The sequence below is a fragment of the Neofelis nebulosa genome, chromosome 9, assembly GCF_028018385.1.
Source record: "Neofelis nebulosa isolate mNeoNeb1 chromosome 9, mNeoNeb1.pri, whole genome shotgun sequence".
NCBI classification, from domain to species: domain Eukaryota; kingdom Metazoa; phylum Chordata; class Mammalia; order Carnivora; family Felidae; genus Neofelis; species Neofelis nebulosa.
Window position 1 is genome coordinate 33,397,724 of NC_080790.1, and position 23,484 is coordinate 33,421,207.

The 23,484-nt window shown below is 38.3% G+C and overlaps 1 protein-coding gene across 4 annotated transcripts in view; it reads right to left on the minus strand.

Annotated features, from left to right (window-relative positions):
• Window positions 1-23,484, minus strand: part of SLC8A1 (solute carrier family 8 member A1) — a 384,206-nt gene that overhangs the window by 332,573 nt on the left and 28,149 nt on the right. For 2 of the 4 annotated variants that reach the window (XM_058683157.1, XM_058683154.1), the window contains exon 2: window positions 19,782-19,852. The exons of the other annotated variants lie outside the window; for them this stretch is intronic. The gene's annotated coding sequence lies outside the window, so the exon portion shown is untranslated. The remainder of the gene's footprint in view (window positions 1-19,781; window positions 19,853-23,484) is intronic. 4 annotated transcript variants of the gene reach the window in all.

Below are 23,484 nucleotides of genomic sequence, written 5' to 3' on the forward strand. Positions count from 1 at the left end.
CCACCTCGTTTCCTATTGTGCCGGCCTTCACACTCAACTACTTGCTCATTCTTGGGCTTAGTCTGATACCGATTTCTACATAAGAAGCAAATAGTATAGTCTCCCGAGCCTAATCAGCAAGCAGAGCTTAGCCTTGGCCACTCTCCCACATCTAGGAACTTCAGGTGGACCACTGGCAACATATGTGCTTTGGGTTTCCTTTAGGAAACAGGGCTTTGATTCAGGGATGACTGCAGGGACTTTTTGTTGACTTCTAAGTGCTATCGTTCCTCCTCACTGGGATCTTGTTCCTGCAAGTAAACTTTTACTTCTCTGTTTTGTTTTGACTAGTTAAGCACCACCCTGTGAATTCCATCCAGTAAGTGGACCCTGCTGCTGGGTGGGAGCAACCTCCCCAGTAGACTCAAACTTATAACCCATAATTCCTTCACTGGCAGATCGCCTACTTCCTCTGAACGGCTCACAGTGTTTGGATCAGGGACCTGCACTTCCACATTTGAGCAATTTATAGTCAAGGATTGGGCTTGGACCAAATCCTGACACTTTTGTTCTCCATTTCTGTACCTTATTACATTAAGGATTTTACCTAGTCAGTGTCCCACAGTTTTACCAATGATAAGGTGACCAGTGAGTAACTCCATGGCAGAATCATTAGCCAGAGCAATTAGTGGATCAGTAAAGAACAGAAACTGGTTAAGAGTTAAGGATTTGGAGTCAGAATATCTGGGTTTGAATCTCATCACTGGCTGTGTAATCTTGCAGAAGTTCTTTATCCTCTCCAAGTCACAGTATCTTTGCCTGGAAAATCTAGATGGTAAAAATATCTTTAAAGGAGCCATAGGAAGGATGAAGTATATATAATACGCTTGACATAGTTTCTGATCGTAGTAATTATTTAATAAACGATGCCGATGTTATACTATTATTGGTAAAGTTCCATAAAAATGATATTCATAAAGTAAGAAAAAAAGTGTCTATATAATTGGGTTCTACATAATCAGGCCATCTCATTATCAATAATGATCACGCTATCATTTGTACTATCCAGAATTCTATACAATAAATAAATCCAGGAAGACGGATGCTCTACAGTATAAGAGTACTTTCATTCACTGTAATGAAAGAAGCTGTTGTGTACTTTCCAATTTTGTCTGAAGTACAGAGTGTAGTTATATGTTGGATAAAAGGGGCACCACATTTTTTATATTGGTTTGACACGATTTCAAATCCACTTGTTTATGACAAAGACCAAAAAAAAAAAAAAAGTTGCTTTTAGAAGTAAAGTTGTTCTGATAGAAGAATGAAGGAAATTGTGTCAGGATATCATCATCTCATCTCTTCTCACCAATAAGAACTCAGCAGCTCAGCTGCTGAGGGCCCCCGTGAGGCTTCTGGATAAAAACATACAAAAAACAACTAAGGCAAATGGACATTTAGACTATAAATACCGAAGAGTTTGTAAGGACTATCTGAAAGTGTTCGGTCTGGGCAAGGCGACTCCTTGCTCATCTAAAATAGCTCTCCAAAGACCTTGGGGCATTAGCTCCCGCCTTGGTAAAGGCGATTCTTACTGGCAGTGATGAAAACCATCCAGCAGCCCTTGCAAAGATCATCTTGCCCATCAACACCAGAACTACCGTTCCTTAGCAACGTGGTCTAGCAACAGGGAACTTTTACTTTTGCACTGACAGCTGGACATCAGCTCGCAGTGGGCTAACCCATCTCTCCCAGGTGCCAACTCCTATAAAGGTACAACTGCAGTGAATGTGGACTTTATTCCTTTCCTTTCCTCTTGCCTGGAACAACAGTGTGATTAATCAATCATCAATTTGGAGTGTATTATTTCTTCATTGGAGGCATGTTGTTCTTTATTAAGAGGCATCCTGTATGCTATTGACTTGTGACAGTCCCGCAGTGAATCTGCTTCAAAGAAATTTCTGGAAAAACAAACTCTGTCTCTGGGCACTAATTTGCTTTCCAAAACAAAACAGCATTCTTACTGGATCACAGTATTTCTTTTCCTTTAGGTCTGGGTATTAACTTGAGCCCATCTCTGTGATAATCTGAGGGTATGATTTCCAATAGAGTCATTTTATTTTTTTTAATTTTTTTAAACGTTTATTTATTTTTGAGACAGAGAGAGACAGAGCATGAACGGGGGAGGGGCAGAGAGAGAGGGAGACACAGAATCGGAAGCAGGCTCCAGGCTCTGAGCCATCAGCCCAGAGCCCGACGCGGGGCTCGAACTCACGGACCGCGAGATCGTGACCTGAGCTGAAGTCGGACGCTCAACCGACTGAGCCACCCAGGCGCCCCTCCAATAGAGTCATTTTAAACAAATTCCACTACAATGAAAATTTTGCTTATCACATCGATTTTATTAACAGATGAACTTAACCTGCAGGACATAAACTTCTTCACTAAGTTTGCACAAACTTTCCTCAGTGTTGATTCAAGGACTCTCTACCAACGGAGATTGAACATCAAAGCCTCCAGGGTACTCTGTACCAGCAAGCTGTTCCTCGCAATCTCATCAATCCAGTTCCGAGGCAATGTCCCTGTGAGATTACACTTCAGCTTTTTTCAGTAAATCTCTTTTCTAAAGCATCATCTATGACATATAGCTCCCTTACTGCATCTTTGATTGCTGGCCACTGATCAGAATATTCTGAGAACCACCAATGTTTTAGCAGTTACCAAAGTGTCCAGACAGTAGCCCTTGAAAATGGTGACAGCAAAGATACCTAAGAAGGACATAGACTGAACTTATGGATGTCTTCATCCATGGTTTTTAAGATGCCGATTCTGCTACCACCAGAAGTATCTGGAAATAATGAAACTATATGCCTTTGTCTCTAAAAGTTCAGAATCTTTTCTAGTGTGGCCTAGAGTCTAGCAATCATGAACAAGAAAAGTTCCAAAGCTACATTCTATTTTCCTTTTCTTTTAAAATCTTATCCTGTCACTCAAAAAGCTTAACCGTCTTTGGATTTGCTTAACGTTTTTTGAGAGTGTATCCCAAAATAAATGTCATTTGTGTAGCTATTGAAATCATTTGCCATATACAACCTAACTTGTGTTTATGGAATCCTTAGGAACCAATGAGGGAGTTATGATTACCCTCATTTTACAGACTGAGATAGTTCAAACAGATTTACCCAACCCCGGCTACACGTAAGTATCCATTAAGTATACTTAAGCCCAGACCCACTCTTGGAGTTTCTGTTCTTATTGGTTGGAAGTGGAATATAGGCCCTGGAAATGTTTTAAGTTCCTGAGTGGTTCTAAGTTTCAGCCAGAGCTGAGAACCACTGGCCTAAGATCAAATAGGTAATTAGTGGTAAGGACAAGTGAAACAAAAAATCCCTTTACATCTGCCACAATGATGCTTGTAGTCTGCTATTCCATCAAACATTGGTATTTAACAGAATATAAAAATAGGGACTCTTCTTGGAAACTTAAGAGAGCTTGCAAATGTTTGGGGGCCTTTTACATCTCTAAGGGGCATAAGTGAGTTTTGTAATTGACCTGACAAAAATATACAAGCAGATTAGAAGAGATGATCAAGAAAACTGAGTCCATTGGCTGCGTGGCCTGTTTCTGTTTTGTTGAACACTCAATCCCCAGCATCTAGAGTATATGGGTATATGGGTATATGGTAGATGAATTAATAAAGCACATATTGTCCCCTGTAAAGGACTGGCCTGTGTGGACAGAAGATGGGTTTTGGTTCTAGGGTAAAGTAAACTCTTTGGCCCCTGTCCAGTGCAAATTGCAACTCAATAGCAATCATCTCCTTGTAGCTATAGTGCAGGCCCTGGTTAGCAACTGACATGTCACCATATCCACACCCACAGTCCTGCCTGGCCACCTGCTCTGTGATGACAGACAGATTGTCTGTGACATTGCAGGAGGCCAGACCACACAGAGATGGCAATCTGACCAAGCCTCAGGCGTGCGCCTGTAAACTGACCCTTTGTCAATTATCTCAGGAATTACTTATAAGCTCATTTGGCCCACTTTGTAAGAATGTCAGAGAATCTCTTATTTCCTGTTAAGAGAGGCTCTTTAGGCATATAATTTATGGATATGTGCTTGTTTTTTCATATATTATTTCTCAAGAATCAAGGAATCTGTGAATTCTCTGATATGTTCAGAGTCAGTCATCAAGCAACTCTTACTAAAGGCAAAAAGTGAGGAGGGGCAGAGACAAATAAAATGCAGTTAAGAATGTTAATGTCATGTTAATTATTTCATTCATTCCTTTATGTGTTCATTCAACAACTATTGATGAAAGCCTACTCTGAGCCAGGCACCATCCCAGATCTGAGATACAATGGAGAAAACATCAGTTAACTTTCCCATCCTGGGGGCACTGACATACTACTACAAAAAGAAGAGGCGGGAGGCCACATAAACAAATGGACACATAATAGGGTATCAGATGGAGATACTGCTATGGAGGAAATGAAGCAAGTCAATCAAGATCGTGACTTCAGGAAGCAAGCACCAGTTTAGGTGGTCAGTTTCGCAGACACCTCGATGAAGTTGGAATTTCCTATTGACCACGCGATCCCTTTTTTTGAGAGTCCCAAACAAACGAATTGATAGAGCACAGTGTTTTGTTCGCTTGATCATTTGAGTTGATCTGCCTTGAGCTGAGGCTCTTTTAGAAATTCCCGCTTCAAAGTAGCTGGGCATTATCAGGCCTAGTTGCAGAGGCACAGACACGTGGTTTGCACCTGTGCGTTCAGGTGCATATTCGTCTGAAGTAAATCCAAGAGTTGTTCCAGAAAGACAGCTCCCAGAGGTTGCACACAAAATGCCTGTATTTCTTCTAAGGCAGAGCTGCTGCAAGAATTCTGAGTGTCCCTTCAGTTTTTACTTAAAGGACGGTGCCTTCATACAACTGGATGGCAAACTTTACATAAGAGAGCTGTCAGACTTCTGATCACAAAGTCAACAGCACTGATGAGGAGGGAAGGGAATAACATATGTGTAGTTACCGATGGTTCTAGTGCTTCCTCCCATGAGTTTGTCACACCTCCTGTATGCTTCCTTCTACATTCTTGTCTGAGATCACAAAATACATATAGCACATACACACACACACACACACACATATTGAGCTCACACACACAACACTCTTACACAAACGCACACGTTCACAAACACAAATCTTAACTGTGGCTAAATATCTAATTATTGGTAAATCATCATCTGTGAATTTGCAAAAACACATGAAAATAATAGCTGACTTCTAATTTTTTTCTGACTTTATTTAACCTTAATTGTCTTCAATTGGCCAGATCTTAAATACTGAGTTTCACATCAGCTTAGCAGCTCATAGGCTAACACAGAGTATGACCCATGTACTGCCCTCTTTCAAAATGAGTGATGATAGATTTGAGGCCTAAAAAAGAGACTTGATTTATGTATCTTACAGATCTTAAGGGACATTTGGTTTTTGTCTTCCTGTTTCTTATGTCAAAAAAAAAATCTCTGCATCTAGAAATTGCTCAAAGAAAACCAGATTTGATATGGAAATTATTCACAGCAAAATGCCAACCTAACTCAAAATAGATGATCAATACATATGTGTTGAATAAATGATGCAAATTAATGGAGCATGCCTTATTATAGGGCAATCATGTAAAGAAACTTTGCAGATTTACTGGCTGAATTTGTAAATCATTCGGGCAGCAAATAGTAAGTGACTACTCCATTCAGTGCCATGAACTAAGTCCTGTGGGAGTTAAAAACATGAATTAGATACCTCTAGGAATTTAATTCCACAGTGAGAATCAGACTCTGAAAAATTTTGAGCACATGAGGGCTAGAGCCAGAGAAGCACTTCCTAAAGGTACATCTTGAGGAGGGTATGAAATGCGTCAAAGTGAACATGGTCAAGGATAAAGAGACCAGTAAGGAGATGATCGCAGTCATTTCACAGTAGGCCCCAACCAGTACGGGGACTCTAAGCGATGACTGGAAAACAAAGGAAGAATATGTTTATCTTTCTCCTTGGCTCAGAACTTCAGCAGAGTCTCATTACTACTGCTCCTTCCCCAGCCCAGTATTTTTTTAAATCACTGAGTTTTCACTTTCAGAGGAAGCCTTCTGGATAGTTCCAATTGGAACACATATGATGTCTGTAAGGCTGTTAGTATTCTAGGAAACAAGTCTCCTTTAAGTGTGTATACTAAAGGGGTGGGGGTGGGGGGTCATCTGGCCCAACAGGCAAGGAGAGTATTTCATCCCTGGGATGGTGCATGGTGATAGTAAAGAGTAGACAACCCTCAGTTAGTTTTATTATTATTTTTAAATTCTCCACAAACAATGAGTCCCCTATTTTTTGCACCTTAGTGTTACTGTTCCCACTGCCTGACCCCCCTGATGAGGATGGCTGCCTTTTTTAATAGGATATGGGAAACTGAGAGTATCTGGTCTTCTTTCTATGACTTATATCTGACTTGTAAGTAGAGAGCAGGTGAAAAGATCCTAACCCCCTCACCCCACCCTTACAGCCACTCCACTAGTAAATTGTCAGACATTTACATCTACTGTGTGGGAAAGCCAAATGGAGCCAAGTTTGACAAAGTATGGCCTTTATAAAGAGCCTCTTACTTCCCCTTAACTAAAACTGCTTTTAATATTATTTTAGAAATATGTAGAATAGATGAAGAAACTCTGAATGTAGTCATAACATTTAATCAAATATTTTTTGTCTTTTGATCATACACACACACTCACTCACTCACTCCCTCAGAAGAACACTGTTTTGCTGAAAGCAGTCTTACTTGTTCAATAAAAGATTCCGGAAGAACCAATTAGCTTGCTTTTTCATATGTGTCTCTGACACCTCTTGTGACACAGCCTTATTCTGACACAAACTAAAAAGCTGTACATTTGTCATTAGGAGAAATCTAGTGTTAATTGATCACTAACAATACTTGGCATTGTAAGATATATTTTTAAAAGGGAAAGCATGTATTAGATGTTTAGATCTTCATCCTTTTGTTTTAAAGTGAAATGTTATTATGCATCCCGATGTTTATAACAGCACTATCCACAATAGCCAAAGTATGGAAAGAGCTCAAATGTCCATCGATGGATGAATGGATAAAGAAGATATGGTATATATATATATATATATATATATATGTGTGTGTGTGTGTGTATATATATATATACACACACACACACAATGGAGTGTTACTCGGCAATCAAAAAGAATGAAATCTTGCCATTTGCAACTACATGGATGGAACTGGAGGGTATTGTGCTAAGCAAAATTAGTCAGAGAAAGACAAGTATCTATGACTTCACTCATATGAGGACTTTAAGAGACAAAACATATGAACATAAGGGAAGGGAAACAAAAATAATATAAAAACAGGGAGGGGGACAAAACATAAGAGACTCTTAAATATGGAGAACAAACAGAGGGTCGCTGGAGGGGTTGTGGGAACGGGGAAGGGCTAAATGGGTAAGGGGCATTAGGGAATCTACTCCTGAAATCATTGTTGCACTATATGCTAACTAATTTGGATGTAAATTAAAACAATAAAATGAAAAAAATAATAAAATAAAATAAAGTGAAATTGTATTTATTTTATTCAAAAAATTTAAGACATTTGATTTGTTTTAATGTTTATTTACTTTGAGAGAGAGCTAGAGCAGGAGAGGGGGCAGAGAGAGAGAGAGAGAGAGAGAGAGAGAGAGAACCCTAAGCAGTCTCCATGCTGTCAGCACAGAGCCCTACACAGGGCTCAAACTCATGAACTGTAAGATCATGACCTGGGCTGAAATCAAGAGTCAGACACTTAACCGAGTGAGTAACTCATGCGCCCCTAATACATTTGATTATTAATTAAAATTAAGTTTTAATAAACTTATTTAAATAAAATTGCATTAATAAAGGAAACTTTTTTTTTTCCTTTTTCTGTGAAAGAAAGTATCTTATGGTCAGAACAGATGTGAGTTTGTATTTTGTGGAAATGGGCTTGAAATTTGGTAGTTACCTGCTAGCAATACAATCACAGATAAAAATCATTTACTCATGCAATCATTTATTGAGTTTTTAAAAGTAACTGTTAAGAAAGAGACCGTGTGAGACATAAGGAATTATGGAGAACACATGAGAAAATTAGGCTTTCATACTGAGGAAGAAAAGAGACATTAACCAAATTGCCCAATTTTCTACTACAGGAAGATGACCATTTTTAGAAGATTCTGTTCTTTTTATATCTTCCATAAATGCTTTCCCAAATTACCCTCTTACACCTATAGATAAGAAGAAATATTGATAGCCGAAGTGAACAAATTAATTCTGGTTCAATTCTGAAATTGACAATGCATTTCATAACTAAAAGATTCCTATATTTCCACCTGTTTACTTGAAGTTAAAATTTCTGCATTGTAGTATATATACAAATAAGCAATTATGCACATTGTGTTATGTACTCTGTCAGGAGTTGTGGGAGGACAGTACTCAAAAAGTTCCTCCTCTTTGAGTAATGAGAGGAGGCTCCCAAAGGAATTGTTTTAAAGACTGTAAGAAGCAGAGACTGACACCTGATTTCCCAGTCTTGTCTCCAATTTGCTTTTGAATTATAAAGTCCTGGGGTGATGAAAAGACCACCAAGGAGAAACGGGGTGTGGTGGTCTCAGAAGTGGGGCTGTAGCATGGAGATGAGATAGGGCTGTAGACCCAAAACAATAATCCAATCACACAGAAGTTGTTCCGTGCCTGGAAAAGATGCTGAGGAAAGGGTTCCTCCCCAGTGGGAACAGTTAAGGACTTTACCTGACCACACGAAGCATATAACCAATGGGATGGGTCAGCAGTAGGATCCAACATGAAGGAGTTGCAACCTTGCCCCAAGAAGTGTTCCCCCTCCTCCATCCCTGCTGAAATAGTACAGGAATGTAGAAGAAAGAGGGTGAGCAGAAGGTAGACAATATCCCTTCCTCCCCAAGTCTTTAGAGCAGTGGTTCTCAGTTGGGGTGGTAGGGCTCCTTAGGGGCAATTTGGAAATTCTTGGGGGTGTTTTGTTGTCACGATAACATGGAAGTTGCTATAGACATTTAGTGGGCCAGGGTCAGAGAGGCAACGCATATTACAATGTGTGAGCCAGTTCCATACAGTGAATAATTGTTCTTCATTTCATAGAACTTTCATATGTTCTATAGGACACTCATATACGTGAAGAAACTTACTATCAGAGCCTAGAACCTAACTCTCGTTTTTGTAGGAGTAAATATTTTTTGCAAGTTTTGACTTAACGCTGATTTTTCCAGGAATGTAACAACTGTGTATATTGAGGAAAGAAAAAAGTACTTTGTTTTATTTGAAAATTAACAAGAGCTGTCCACAAGTTTGGAAAATCACTTCATTGATGGCAATGTTGCTTGTTAACCAACATTTGTAGCTGTTGCCCTCAGGGTAGTTCTACATAATGGGACAAGCATCTGACTGCTCCAACAGATCTTTTGGAATGGTGATACCTGAGTTTTATAAATTGAACAGCATATTAGCTCATTTTTAGAATATTGGCATTTATTCCCCTTTTATGGTATAATTAGAACATTTTACAAAATTGTTAAGAATTATACATGGAATAGGTTATGTTATCCATTAATTTTATTTCAGAATGATGAAGAGCTTGCGACAGCATATTTGTTGTAGACGAGGGAAGTTGGATGTGAAGGAATTGATAACCTCTCCAAGTTTGTAACTGTCTAATACTTGCAAATGTAGTCTGAAGTGTCAAGGGCAGGAATTGGGGGAGAAATTTGCATCAATTATGAGCTTGAAATTTAACGATACATGTGAATGAGTCAATTACAATAATGAGGCTCGCTCAATAACTCAAATTGACCAAAAATTTTCTGCATTGGTATGCCTTTTAGGGAACCACTGCTGGAAAGGAGTTCCACCAGAGAACTCCACTGGAGACAATCATTCCAAAATGACTTAAGGACCTTCCCTGTAGCTTTTATATTCCAACTGGATGATCACGTACTGGAAAAGTGGAAAGAATGTGTAGTTAACAGTTTTGCTACTAACTAGTCGCTGCCAACCTTGTCTCTTTTCGTCTCTTCTACAGAACGATGATTTGCTAACTTTTGCTTCTTCATTAAAGGTCATAACAGCCCTGAGCTTTGCATCTCTTGCAAACCGAGAATTCAAATAAATTTTCTGTCTCTTTCAATATGATTCTGAGAATCATAAAGTGCAAGAAGCATAAAGTGTTTGCAATGACAGGAACTGTGATTCTGTACCTTCTTACATTCCAAGATACTCAGACCCATAGCTCATGTTGATTGCTTGTCCTTCTCCCAAACCCAACCCAAGGAGCACAGATGCTAGAAAGTTTCACTTGGTCTTTCCATTTCCAATGGATGATGCCAATTTCTTTATTCACATACATGATGTACCTGAAAAAACCTATTTATGATTACTTGACATCATTAACTCATTCTAAATGGCCCAAGAGGGCACTAAATATAGGAGTGTCTAGATGTTGAGATGAGTTAATCATATATTCGTATAGGAACAGGTGCTCTAAAACCAAAATATACAGAGAAAGAAAGAAGCTGGGTACGTGCTTTAAAAAATGGATTAATTTGAGAGTGAAATCCCACCAGGAGGGAATAGTTAATTAAATCCTCTGAAAGGAATGGAATGGAGCCCCAAGGCTGGCTGGAGTCTAAACTGATAGAACACAGTGTTTATCATGCCCCTTAGGGTTTGTATCTGACCCTCGGGAAGGTTGTGCAGCTTCAATTTTTTTCTGTCCAAAGATTTCACTGTTAAGCCCCAGTTACCCAGCTTGAAAATGTCTCCTACTGCCCAGAGATGAGACAGGGGTAGGGACTGATGTAAACCCAACGCCACTAAGAGGACAGCTCAACGTAAAAGGATCTGCTTTATAGAGCATGGCCCATAGATCACACAACAGCACTGCCCTCCTTGACAAGGGTCAGCATCCTGATGGTTCAAGTTGCTTCTGATGAGGGATGATGGTGCTATTAATTGTTTAAGTATTATAGAAGAAGGAAAAACTCTAAACTGTTCCATTCACTTCTCTAAATTCTCTTTTTCCTCTCAAAAACACTGCTAGCTACCATGTTTGTTTCCCTTTGTTTCTTCTATAGAACGCTGACTTGCTACTTACTACTTTTTGCTTCTTCATTAAAGGTCGTATGATGTCTCTTGGCATTTGACATTCACATAAACAACTCATGTCCTTTTATTCCCTCCAGAATGCTATTTTCTTTCATCAAGTCCTTATTAATTTCCACTTTTCCCCCCCAAAAAACAATAGTGGTTTCCTTTGATCCTTTGGAATTTACTATGTGTTCACCATCTTTTTCTACCACATTCATGATACTACATTTCTATGGCTATCACCTTGTAATCTTCACAAAGTAATTTGCAATAACAAAATTGAAGATTTTTTCAGATATTATCATATTCCTGTGCAAAAATGAATTATTATTAACTGTGTCTATAACGTTAAGCAAACTAGCTCAGGATCCTAGGTCTCAGGTTGAATGTCTACAAAATGGGTATTGAACTGATTTCTGTCTCTTTCTTCCATTAAACCATTGAGATTTCATGATATAAAGTCTCAGCTTTCACTTTAGGTTTCAAAGCTCATGTTCCATCATTTAGTCTACATCATATGTCACAAGAGAGGTGATGTGGTTTTATCAGCATCCTCCTCCATATTCGGAAATTCCCTTTATCTTGTTCAAAACACCGTCATTCACTTTTTCTGGAAAGATAACTTTGAGATAATACTGACTGTAGTGGTGTTTACGTACTTAAAAATTAGTGGCGTTTGTGTATTTTTTACTGTTTATTGCTATTGCTTTTTACAGAAAAAAAAAAGTTCTTTCCTGTCCATCTAAACAATAATTTTTCAAGTCAACAATCACTCAATTGTTTTGATGAGGAAGACTTTTCATGTCTTTCCATGTGGTTCCCAGCATTGCCCATTAAGTTTAAGTAAGCTCCTCATGAAAGCAAAAGAATTTTTAGATTATCATAATTTTCTATCTTTATTGTAATTTCTCTTAATTAAAAGTAGATTTTCTTTTCTGCACTTTGTGTCTAACTCGGTGTGCAGAAATTTTTTGTACATAATAATCTGCCTTTAAATACATCCCTCACCCTTTATCATAGTAAATTTCAAACATAAGTAAAAGAAGAAGTAGAGCTAGTCCCCAAGTACCTACTTTCTGCTTCGCCAGTTCACAACAAATTGTCGAGTCTGTGGCATCTAGATGTCTCCTCTAGTTGATATTGTTGATATCAACTAGTTGATCTTTGTTGATTTGTGTTGCTATTTCAAAGTCACTCCTAGATATTACATTATTTTCATCAGTAAATACTTCAATGTGTATTTCTAAAAGAGGACTCTTTTTCATAACTGCAACAACATTGCCACACTTAAGAAATTGACAATAATCATTTAATTCCATCAGATATCCCATGGAGAAATGGCTCTGATTCTCTCATTAAACAATATGTTTGCCATTAGTCTGTGAGAATAGTGATCCGAATAACATTAAAACATTACATACGTATGAAGTGTCTTTAAGAACCTCTTTGCCTATAAATCCCTCCTCTCTTTATTTTTGCAGTTGAATGTTCTAAGACATCAAGTCCTTTGTTCCGTCAAGTTTCACACATTCTGGAACTTGCTGAACACGTTACTATGGTATCTTTTAATGGACTTCTGTCTTCTATCTTTTCTATAAATTTCATTGCTTATCTGGCATGACTGTGTGATAGGGAGTCTTGTGTATATACCTCACATTTTGTCATATCAAGAAGTAAATAATGTCTGGTTGCCCTCTTTCTGTGTTGTTAAACTTATTAGTGTGTTCAGGTATCCTTGGCTTGATTCATCTATCATAAAGTTCCCATCTAGTGTTTTTAGCAACCATTCATGATTATTGCCAGATCCTTTATTTCATTGGAGATTTAAAATTAGAAATATTCTGTCATTACTTCATAATTTACTAATTGGAATTCTTAAAAGCAGAACTTTCTCTTGAAAGGGAGCAGAATTTGCCACCCCAAATATGTCTCTTTGGTATACGGATTATTTTAGAGTTATTATTTTTTAGAAATTTTTGTTTTGTTTTGTTTCTTTAAGTGTGTTTGTTTGTTTTTGCACGAGAGAGATTGAGAGTGTGTGCACACAAGGAGGAGAGGCAGAGAAGCAGAGACAGAGAGAGAGAGAGAATCCCAAGCAGGCTCTGCACTGTCAGCTTTGGTTTTGTTTTTGTGTTTCTTTTTTTAGGTTTATTCATTTATTTCTTTTTGAAAGAGAGAGAGAGTGAGAGAGCATTCTGGCGAGCAAGGGAGGAGAAGAGGGGGAGGAACAGAGAAAGAATCCCAAGCAGGCTCCATGCTATCAGCACAAGCCCAACATGGGGCTTGAACTTGCCAACCGTGAGATCATGACCTGAGCCCAAACCGAGTCAGATGCTTCACAGACTGAGACACTCAGGTGCCCTTAGAGTTATTATTTTTAAGAAGCAGACAACACAGGAGAAAACTGAATAGAAGCTACCATTTTGTGAGAAACATTTACTTTTACAGAGAAATCTCCTTCTCTGTACCAGAAGGAGGATGACCAAATTTCTAGAAATTCTTGTCAATGGAGAAACCATGTATTTAAATCTCAATAACAACCGTATGCTTGATTTCTGTGCTTTTCTTGATAGCCTTTCATAACTGGACACCCTCAACCCCAACATTTTTCTTTTTTTTCTTCATCTGCAGATGGCATTTAAGGTGATGGTTTGGGCCATTTTAGGAGTTATTCAGTTTTCCTGCATATCTTCCAACATTTATACAAGAGGTATACATGCTACTAAACTTCTGTTTATTTTTCTCCTGTCATTCTGTCTTTTATTACAGGGGGTCTCCGCCAAGAACCTAGAGAAGCAGAGGGAAAATTATTTCTCCTCCTCTACTCTCATCAACTGTTAGGTTACCCTGACGTTCGATTTGAAGAGTGTTTTAATACTTTCAGTAATCCTACTTATGCACACTCTTTCCCTATTTTCTCCTATTTGGCTTAATCCACTTTTTAATGTATCCCCCCCTTAAAACAGCATTTAATTAAAAACTGAAAAACAGCATTATTTCAGTTAAGGCTCCATACTTTATAGAGACTTAAGCATTTCCTGTTATGTTTAAATCCAGGCAGTTTTTCTAGAGGGCAATCTGGCAAACTTTTTATTTTTAATGCGCACGCCTTTAGTCAGAGTAATTCTGCATCAAGTAACCTAGCCAAAGAAAATAATTGAAAAGTATGCACAGATATAAATGCACACAAATTCAACACAGCATTGTTCATAATAGCTAAAAATTATTGCAAACAATCTAAATGTCTAGCAATAGGCTACCTAACACATTGTGGTAACCATGAGCAACCATTGAAAATGGAATTATAGATCCATGTTGACATGAACAGAATGATCTATAGATCAATATAAGATACAGATCTATACTGACATGAACATATATTGTGTTAAAAGCAGGTTACAAAAAATATCATGTATAGCTAGATGCTATAATTATAAAAGGAATAAATTCATGAGAATAGATACAGATATACAGCTATATGCATAGAAAATTCAGAAAGCCTATCCCTTCAAATGTTACTTATATAGATTTCTGGACAGTGGCACTGAAGTAATTTTCTCTTTCTACTTTACTTACTTTCATAGATACATGCCTTTTTTTTCTCACAATTAAGAATGAAAATAAACCGAAATTTGATTTATTTTTTATGATTAAAGAAGACTTTTCAATCATAGATTAAAAAAAAAGTCTTTAATTGCAAAGAACCCAATAAATCAATTTTCAATTTGTAAATAAAGAAGATCCTTGTTCACTGTCACTTGAGCCTAACACACAGCACTCTTTCTTCTTCCCTTAAATGTCATGGTACAGATTACAGTTAAATAGTTTTGCTAGTGCTATGATTTCCACCTTCCAACTTTTAAAATTTTATGTCTATGCTTGATGCTTCTTATCACCTGTGAAATTGCTGACTTTATACTAAACAGGGCTGCTGGAACCTTTACACTGAAGGCTAAGTTTCTCAAAAAGCAGCCTTTGCCATTGCTAATGTTCCATGGTCCATGGAGACTCTGTGCATATTATGCTCTTAAATTTTTAGTCTCACTTTGTGGTATAAGTATCAATAACCTCACTTGACAGAGGAGAGGAAAGGCCATGTTCACACAGCTAATAAACTCCTAAGCTGGGAATCGGATCCAGGATTTTTGACTCTAAAGTCCATTCTTTGCCCTCTTGACCACTGTATCCCCTATTGGTCTCATTCACCTCTTTCCTACCTTGAAAGTCTCACCTGACAAGTCTTAACCACACAGAGAAGACCTTACTTAATTCTCTGCCACCACATTTGTTGGGATAGATTACCTTATCCATCAATGTCTAACCCCTCATCACTAGCACAACATTAGCTCCTGTGAAAGAGGGACATACTACATCTTTCACCACCCTATGTACTGAGACAGTCATAAATTGCGAGCCAAGCACACTGAATTGTTATTGCTGCCTAGACATAATGTTTTTCCATCAGTCAGATAGAGGAAGCACACCCTTCATTAAAGTAAGAAGTAACCAACCTCAGACATCTGTCTGGAAATACCCTACTCATATACCCCGTGGCAAGAAAGTTGACAGGAAATCTGAAATGATTACTCCAATTGCAATGAGCTGAAACAGGTTGTTTAAAATTACAACCAGTGCAAATATCAGATAACTGGCAAGAGAGAGCAAGATTCACGTTTTAATCAAAATTTCTAAGGCAGAAACTTTAATATGCATGTTTCTATATCACACGGGCAAATCTTAAAAAAATTAAGAAGTTTTAAAAGATATGTATCCATCTATGATGCATCACCCGAGGAATGAAAGGGGCAGGGCATCAACTATGTAGGATAGAGCACTCTTCCGGCTGAGGGGAGGAATGTAGTGAGAAGGACAATGGACAAACTTGACCTATGTCTAAGCCAGGGGGATCAGGTGGGCGTGAAAACAGAGGAATCGAAGATGTATAGAGAGCCAAGTGCTGTCAACAGTGACCTAACCTGCATGTGATAAAGCAATGCATGATAGTCTTGCAGTAAACTTACCCTTGCATGTTGCGAAGTAAAAAAAAAAAAAAACCCTAAGACCTTGAATTGGAAGATCTATATTCCAGCTTGACAACATCTATCACTCAAATTAATCTTTAATCTCTGTGAGTTACTCCTTTTATAAAATGGAAATGAAGCATTTCATCCCCCAACCCACGGAGTCACTGAGATTGAATGAGTAAACACTAGGCATAGCATAAAGCATCATGTTAATGCAAGGCTGAGATTTTAGAATTATTTGCCAATTACCCAATCCTAACTGTGTTCTTGCCTGTTTCAGAGATGCATCGTCCGTCAACAAATGTTTTCTGAGAGCCTACTTATGTACCAGGCCTGTTCGAGGTGCTGCCCGTACAGCACAATAAAACTGACTGCCCTTCTGGAGTTTACGTAGCCAATCAGTGGAGACCAAAATTATAGACTACTAGATTTGTGAGGGCCATTAATGCATCCAACTCAACAGATATTCCTAAGCACCTCCATGGGTCAAGCACAGCGATGGAATAGAATGTACACACCATCTGTTGTAGAGCTTATGGCTTAGAAGCCTGGCATTGGCCAAGTTTAAGGTGAACCATAATACAGCATCGTACAGCTAAGATAATGCAGCGGAGACACACAACCCCTATTTAAGAGCCAGGAGAGCATCCCGAGGGAAGCAGTGCACATGGCAGAAGACAGGATAGAGAAGAGAGCTAGTGACAACTTTCCCATGCTACCCTGCGGTTTTGAGTACAGTGTTCCTGGCTGTGTGCGTCCAAGGAAGAGACCTGAGACACAGAGGATCTAGAAATTGTTAACACATGGTACATGATGAAAACAACCCCTGATGATATCTATCTTGGAATATTAAAGACTTAAACATAATAAATATCTTATTATAAATAAAATAAGCTTATTTGGTGTGATTCTTAATATCAAATTTCAGCCAATGGCCAAATATAAATCTTCCTAAAATCCCCATTCCCATTTCTTCTGTTTTTCTGGAAATACCCTTCCTTCACTCTTTAACCAACTCACATTGCCTCACCTCCACTCCAATATTCCTTATCCTCTTCCCTGCTTTTCTTTTCTCCATAGCACTTAACACCTTCCTACATGTATATATTTGACTAATTAATTATTAATCTGCCTTGTCTCAAAATAATATGTCATGTGAAGACAGAGGTTTTATATGTTTTGCTTATAGCTATATTTGAAGTTCCTAGATAAATGTCTGCCCTATAAATATTTGTTGAATAGATGAAGGAGACTTATCCAGAATATGAAACACCACATAGAACATTTTATTTCTATTGTAGCCAATTGAAGGCGATGGCATTATTTCTTTGAGTATTAATGCAGTGGGTAAAGAGTATAATCGGATAGACCTACGATTTTTGTTTCCGATAGAAAAATATATTTTTTCCTTTTATGCTTCCAGTGGTAAGGAACTCATTACCTCAGGCAAGGTGGATAGACAACTCTGATCTCTCCTATTTTCTTCTTACATTAAACCAAATTCTGCCACTCTGTAAACTGTCCTTAGTGATATTAATTTCAATATAAATTGATATTCAATATAGAGGTAGACATAAATCGGTTTAGGATTGAAAACATGCCTACAAGTTATAGTACTAATAAAAAGATAACTTTCATGATCTAAGGAATTCCATTTAAGATTAGTCCCACTGTTCTCCTTTCTGCAGTGCAAATGATGAGACTGGCTGTCTCTCAGTAGGTTGTCTTCTTGCAAGGCTGGTTTTCACTGATCCCATTATCCTTGATCAGGACAATTGCCCTCTAGCTATATGATTTTAACTATGGCATCCTGGCTTGGGAAGCAATGTTATCAGATGATGTTTTTAAAATTTTTTAATGTTTATTCTTGATAGAGAGGGAGAGACAGAGCATGAGCAGGGAAGGGGCAGAGCCAGAGGGAGACACAGAATCCGAAGCAGGCTCCAGGCTCTGAGTTGTCAGCACAGAGCCTGATGCAGGGCTTGAACTCATGAACCCCGAAATCATGATCTGAGCTGAAGTCAGATGCTCAACCGACTGAGCCACCCAGGCACCTTGATATATTTAGCCCTAATGGATTATCTTTTCTATAATTACTAGTCATAATCTGCAGTCTTTGTTTTCTTCTTTGGGGCATATGTTTAATCTGCATAATGAAGCCTCATCTCATGGCTACTAGATAGAGTACCAGAAAGGGAAATTTACTTTTGGACAAAAATATATATGATTTCTCAGAAAAGGATACTGTCTCAATGGTAAGATTAAATATATCTTTCAATTTCTTTTTTTTTTTTTTTAAGTGTATTTACTTATTTGGCGGGGGGGAGGGAGGGCGGGCAGAAAGAGAGAAGGAGAAAAAGAATCCTAAGCAGGCTCTGTGCACTCAGCATGGAGCCAGATGCAGGGCTTGAACTCACTAACTGTGAGATTGTGACCTGAGCTGAAAGCAAGAGTCGTATGCTTACCCAACTGAGCCACCCAGGTGCCCCAAATGTATCTTTCAATTTCTAATTACTTTGAAATCATACCTCCTAAAGCTTTGATGTCAACTTCTTTTTTCCTCCACAGTGCCTTCTAATATTTTGATATTGTTTTCAGTAATGAGTATAATGGTAGCTGACATTTCTATATTGACTATAATAGTAGCTAAAATTTATTAAATGTACTTAGCACTGCTCTGAACACTTTATGAGTATGAAGTTACTTAATCTTCTTACCAGCCCTTCGACATAGTTGCTGATAGTATCTATGCTTTAAAGTTAAAGAAACTGAAGTACAGAGGCGGGGAGTAAATTTAGGCCGTTTGGTTCAGGAGAAGCGTGCTCATGACCACAGTGTTAGAGCTTAAATGGATTCACATTTGGATTCACGTTTGCAAAGCTTTAGTTATTTGTATGTGCAAATAAGTTGAAACAATAGTCTAAGAGTATACTAAAAACCTTTGTGGAAAGAGGAAGACATAATGAATGCAAAAAAAATCATGACTTTCTTGGAGTTCTAAGAAATGTATGTAACTAAAATAATCAAGGTATTTAACTATGTCTTCATCATCTTAAATTTAGTTATAAAATAATTACTTAGGGATCTATCTGTTGATAGCTTAGTGTCTTAGATAAGCAGTTTTTGAACTTTGTGGGCCCAGTTATACTCTTAAAAATCAGTGAGGGCCTAACAGAGCTTTTGCTTTTGTGGTTATATCTCTGGCTATTTATTAGAAATTAAATTTATTAGAAATTAAAACTAAGAACGTATTCGATATGAAGTTACTCATTCAACAAAAATCATAATATGTCCACTACACGTTAACATAAGTGATAAATTTTTACCAAGATAACTACATTTTCTATAACAAAAATATTCAGCAGTGAGAATGGTCTTGCTTTCCAGATCTGCAAATATTGCTAACGTTTGGCTTAAGAGAAGGCAGCTGGATTTGCATATCTGATTTTCCATTTAATCGGACTTGTCGCAATATCACGCACTATGTAACTTCTGGAAAACTCCAGTGTACGCTTGTGAAAAGATGAAAAAGAAAACGGCAAATTACACCTTCATATTATTATGAAGGAAAGAGCATTCACCTGAAAGAATTTCCAACACGTTCAGCAGCACCCGCATCACACTTTGAGAACTGCTGTCTTGCAATGACTGACTAGGAGAAACATAAAATAAACCTTAGGACTTCCCATAGATACTTACATAAACTAGATTCTCCTACTTTCAGTTCTATTTAAAAAAGAAACCAAAACAGCAACAAAAAAAACAACCACATAGCTTTCTATGATGTTTCCGAAGTTTTAAGGAGTTCAGAGGAATTTTGCTCCCCTCAGCAATTTTCTATTCAAAATGTAGTTAACAACCTTAACATATTGCCAGACTTGTTCTATCTCTAAAGAGCTTCTGTTTCCTTTGAAAGCATGGAACTAAATAAGTAATGAGGAATTAAAAGCAATTTTTACAAGTCAGTTAAAGCATTTTGAGGACAATTGTGGACTGTTTTGATTTTGCTATGCAAGTGTCAGATTCTCTTGACAACTATGATCTTTTCCTGTTGGCATACTCTTCATATCATCCAATCTGCAACAACCTATTTTCCTTTGTTTTCCTCTAAAGGGACCTTATACAGTCTCTGGGTCCAAGGCCTAAAGCAGAGTGTTGTCTTAGTTTCCCAGGGCCACCACAGGCTATTGTCCAGACTCCTTTGCCTCGATACCTGCTGGAGTTCATGCATTCATTTAGGGCTAGAGAGATCAAATCTTACCCTTCTGAGGTTTGCCTTAGACTGAAAATAGACAAAGATATAATCTAATGTTAGATAATAATAAGCCCTAGAAAAAACTTAATCATGTCATGGGGATAAAGAGTGACAAAGAAGGGATTTAGGTAAAGTAGGCAGAGAAGGCCTCCCTCAGTAGGTGATATTAGCCTAGACATCTGAATAAAGTAAGGGAAAAATCTATTTCTGGGGCAAGGGGAGTCTTGGTAGAGGTCCTAGAAAATGCTAATTCCCTCATGCCAAGAAGCTTGGATTCTTTGCATTTGAGGAAAGAGCAGGAGCCAGTGTGGCTGGAGCAAAGAGAACAAATGATAGAAATATAGGAAAGGAGATGAAGACCAAGAGAGGTTGTAACAACTTATTCTAAGAGTGCTGGAAACTAATGGAAGGTAGGAAGCAGAGGACTGTCATGTTTGAAGAGAATCGCTCCACTGTGGGGAACTGCCTCAGGGGCATGATGGAAGCAGGAAGGCCTGCGTGGGGAGAGTTGCCAGTGGCTTTCACTAGGATGTTAGCAGCGGGAAAAGAAGGATCCAATCTGAGATCTAGTTGGACGGTAGAAACAACAGAATTCGTTGATGGATCAAAAATGGGATATACAAAAAAGTAAGAAAACAAGGCTAAGTGGATTTTTCTGTTGAGCTGCTGGGTGAATGTAGTTTGCTCTTTACTCTCATAGGGAACGTAGGGGTGAGAAATGAAAAGTTTGGTTTTGAATGTATTAAGTTTGAGACGCCTCGTAGAGCTCTAAGAAGGGACGTTGACGTCTCGGTTGAGAATGTGAGTCTGAAACACAGGGTTGTGGCCTGACATAAAAACTGGAGCATGAGTGACATGTGCATCGTTGCTAAAATCCATTTAAAAAGTTGGGAGCACGCTGGAGCCTGGTACCTCCAGTATTAACTTAGTCCTGATGATATGACTATATCAAGAAGGCTAGAGTATCTTGTGAGAAATGTACATTTCTTTTCTCTCCAAAAAAAAAAAAAAAAAAAAAAAAGCTGATTGCAATGGAGAACATGCACTATTCTCTTGATTTCTGAGCATCTAGGAATAGCGATCACCCATTTCAGATTTTCTAACATAATTACCTCTCCATAGTCTGTCTTGTTCACTCCGTTTACATCACCAAATTTAATGCCTACTGCGTATTAAGTACTCATTAAATTTTTGAAGGTGTGAGGGAACCATTAAATCAATGAATAAAAAGTTAACCATCTATTTTCTCTGATATTTTGGTCTGGAAAATATGGTTATGATTAATGTACAGGTACATCTTACTTATAGCAAATGTAATATTGCAATGACAGTGTGATGCGTTATTTGTAGCATTCGGTGTTTAAAAACATATAATACTATCCTCTGAAAACAGGAATAGAAAGCTTGTCAAATACATACGTAAATTTCTTGGGCAACATAATCTTTTAAAATTTATGTAGTGATTTTAAAGTTTACTTATTTATGTTAAGAGAGACAGAGACAGCGCAAGTGGGGGAGGGGCAGAGAGAGAGAGGAAGAGAAGGAATGCCAAACAGACTCTGAGCTGTCAGCACAGAATCTGATGCGGGGTTCGAACCCACGAACTGTGGGATCATGACCTGAGCCGAAATCAAGACTCTGAGGCATAACCGACTGAGCCACCCAGGTGCCCTTAAAATTTATTCTAGTAGGCTGAACTACCATGCAGTCTGAAGAAAACGTCAGGTTTCTTTTATCTTAACAGACAGAGGACCTTACCATGTAGTCCTAGATTGGGGAGCTAAGGTTTTGTAGCTCCCTATTCCTGGAACCCTCTGAATGCCTGCGAGTAAATCAGTTCAGTCCTCTGTGCTTCAGGCTGTTATCTGTAAATTAATCCGCCTGCTCCTGTCTCCCTACCCCCTCCCTATTTCTTTGTCTCACGTTATTAAAAAGAGGTAATTTCTTGGGGGACCTGGGTGGCTCAGTCAGTTAAGCATCCGACTTCGGCTCAGGTCATGATCTCACAGCTTGTGAGTTCGAGCCCCACATCGGGCTCTGTGCCGACAGCTCAGAGCCTGGAGCCTGCTTCGGATTCTGCATCTCCGTCTCTCTCTGCCCCTCCCCAGTTTGTGCATGCACGTGCTCTCTCTCTGTCTCTCAAAAATAAATAAACTTAAAAAAAAGAGGTAATTTCTTGACACTTAAACAATATTTTAGAAATGATTGCTCAACTTTACAGCCACTACCCAAATGAAAAAGACTTTTGACCTTTTGCTGAGGGAAGAAAAGGGGGTCAGTTGGCATGGAAACGTTTTCTTCCTTTGGCTGAAGATGAACTTAACTGCATTTTTTTTTTCTGCTCTGTACACTTAAGCTGCATGGGTAATTTATCCTTGAGTTGAACTGCTGCGTTTCAGTAGGTGTGTGTGTGTGTGTGTCCGTGCATATGTGCCTGTGCGTGTGCATGTTTGTGTATGCACAGAGACTTGGTCGACATAGGAACTAAATGCAAAGACACTGGTTGGTAAACTTTCAAGAGGCCTAGAGTAGGCTCAGTAAATGTTCATTTCTGAATTAGAGTAGCTTGATGTGGCACAACGAATTTCCAGAATAGTTGTGACCCAGTACTTTTCAGGAGCTATCCGGACTGCAGCTTGGAAAAAAAGTCAGAGATGATCACAATGTGTTAACATCTTTTCAGAAAAAAAAAAAAAAAAAAAAGCTCTATTAATACATAGCATTATTATTATTCCAGCCTGCCTCCTTCGGTCACACATTTTGGCATCAAATTGTAAAAATCCAGTGATACCATTTCTGGAGGGTTGTTTCACTCTCCCTCTTTTGCCTGTTCATTAATATTGCTTGAGAGGTAATTTCTTTTTTCTGCCTTTTTATATTCAGCTGTATCTTGGTTGGGGGTGATAGAAGTCCTTTTCTTTCTCAGTTTTTCTGCTCTCCACACATACATTCTCTCTCTCCTTCACACACACACACACACACACACGCACACACAATTACCGATTTTCTGAAAAACAAAGCAAGTCACT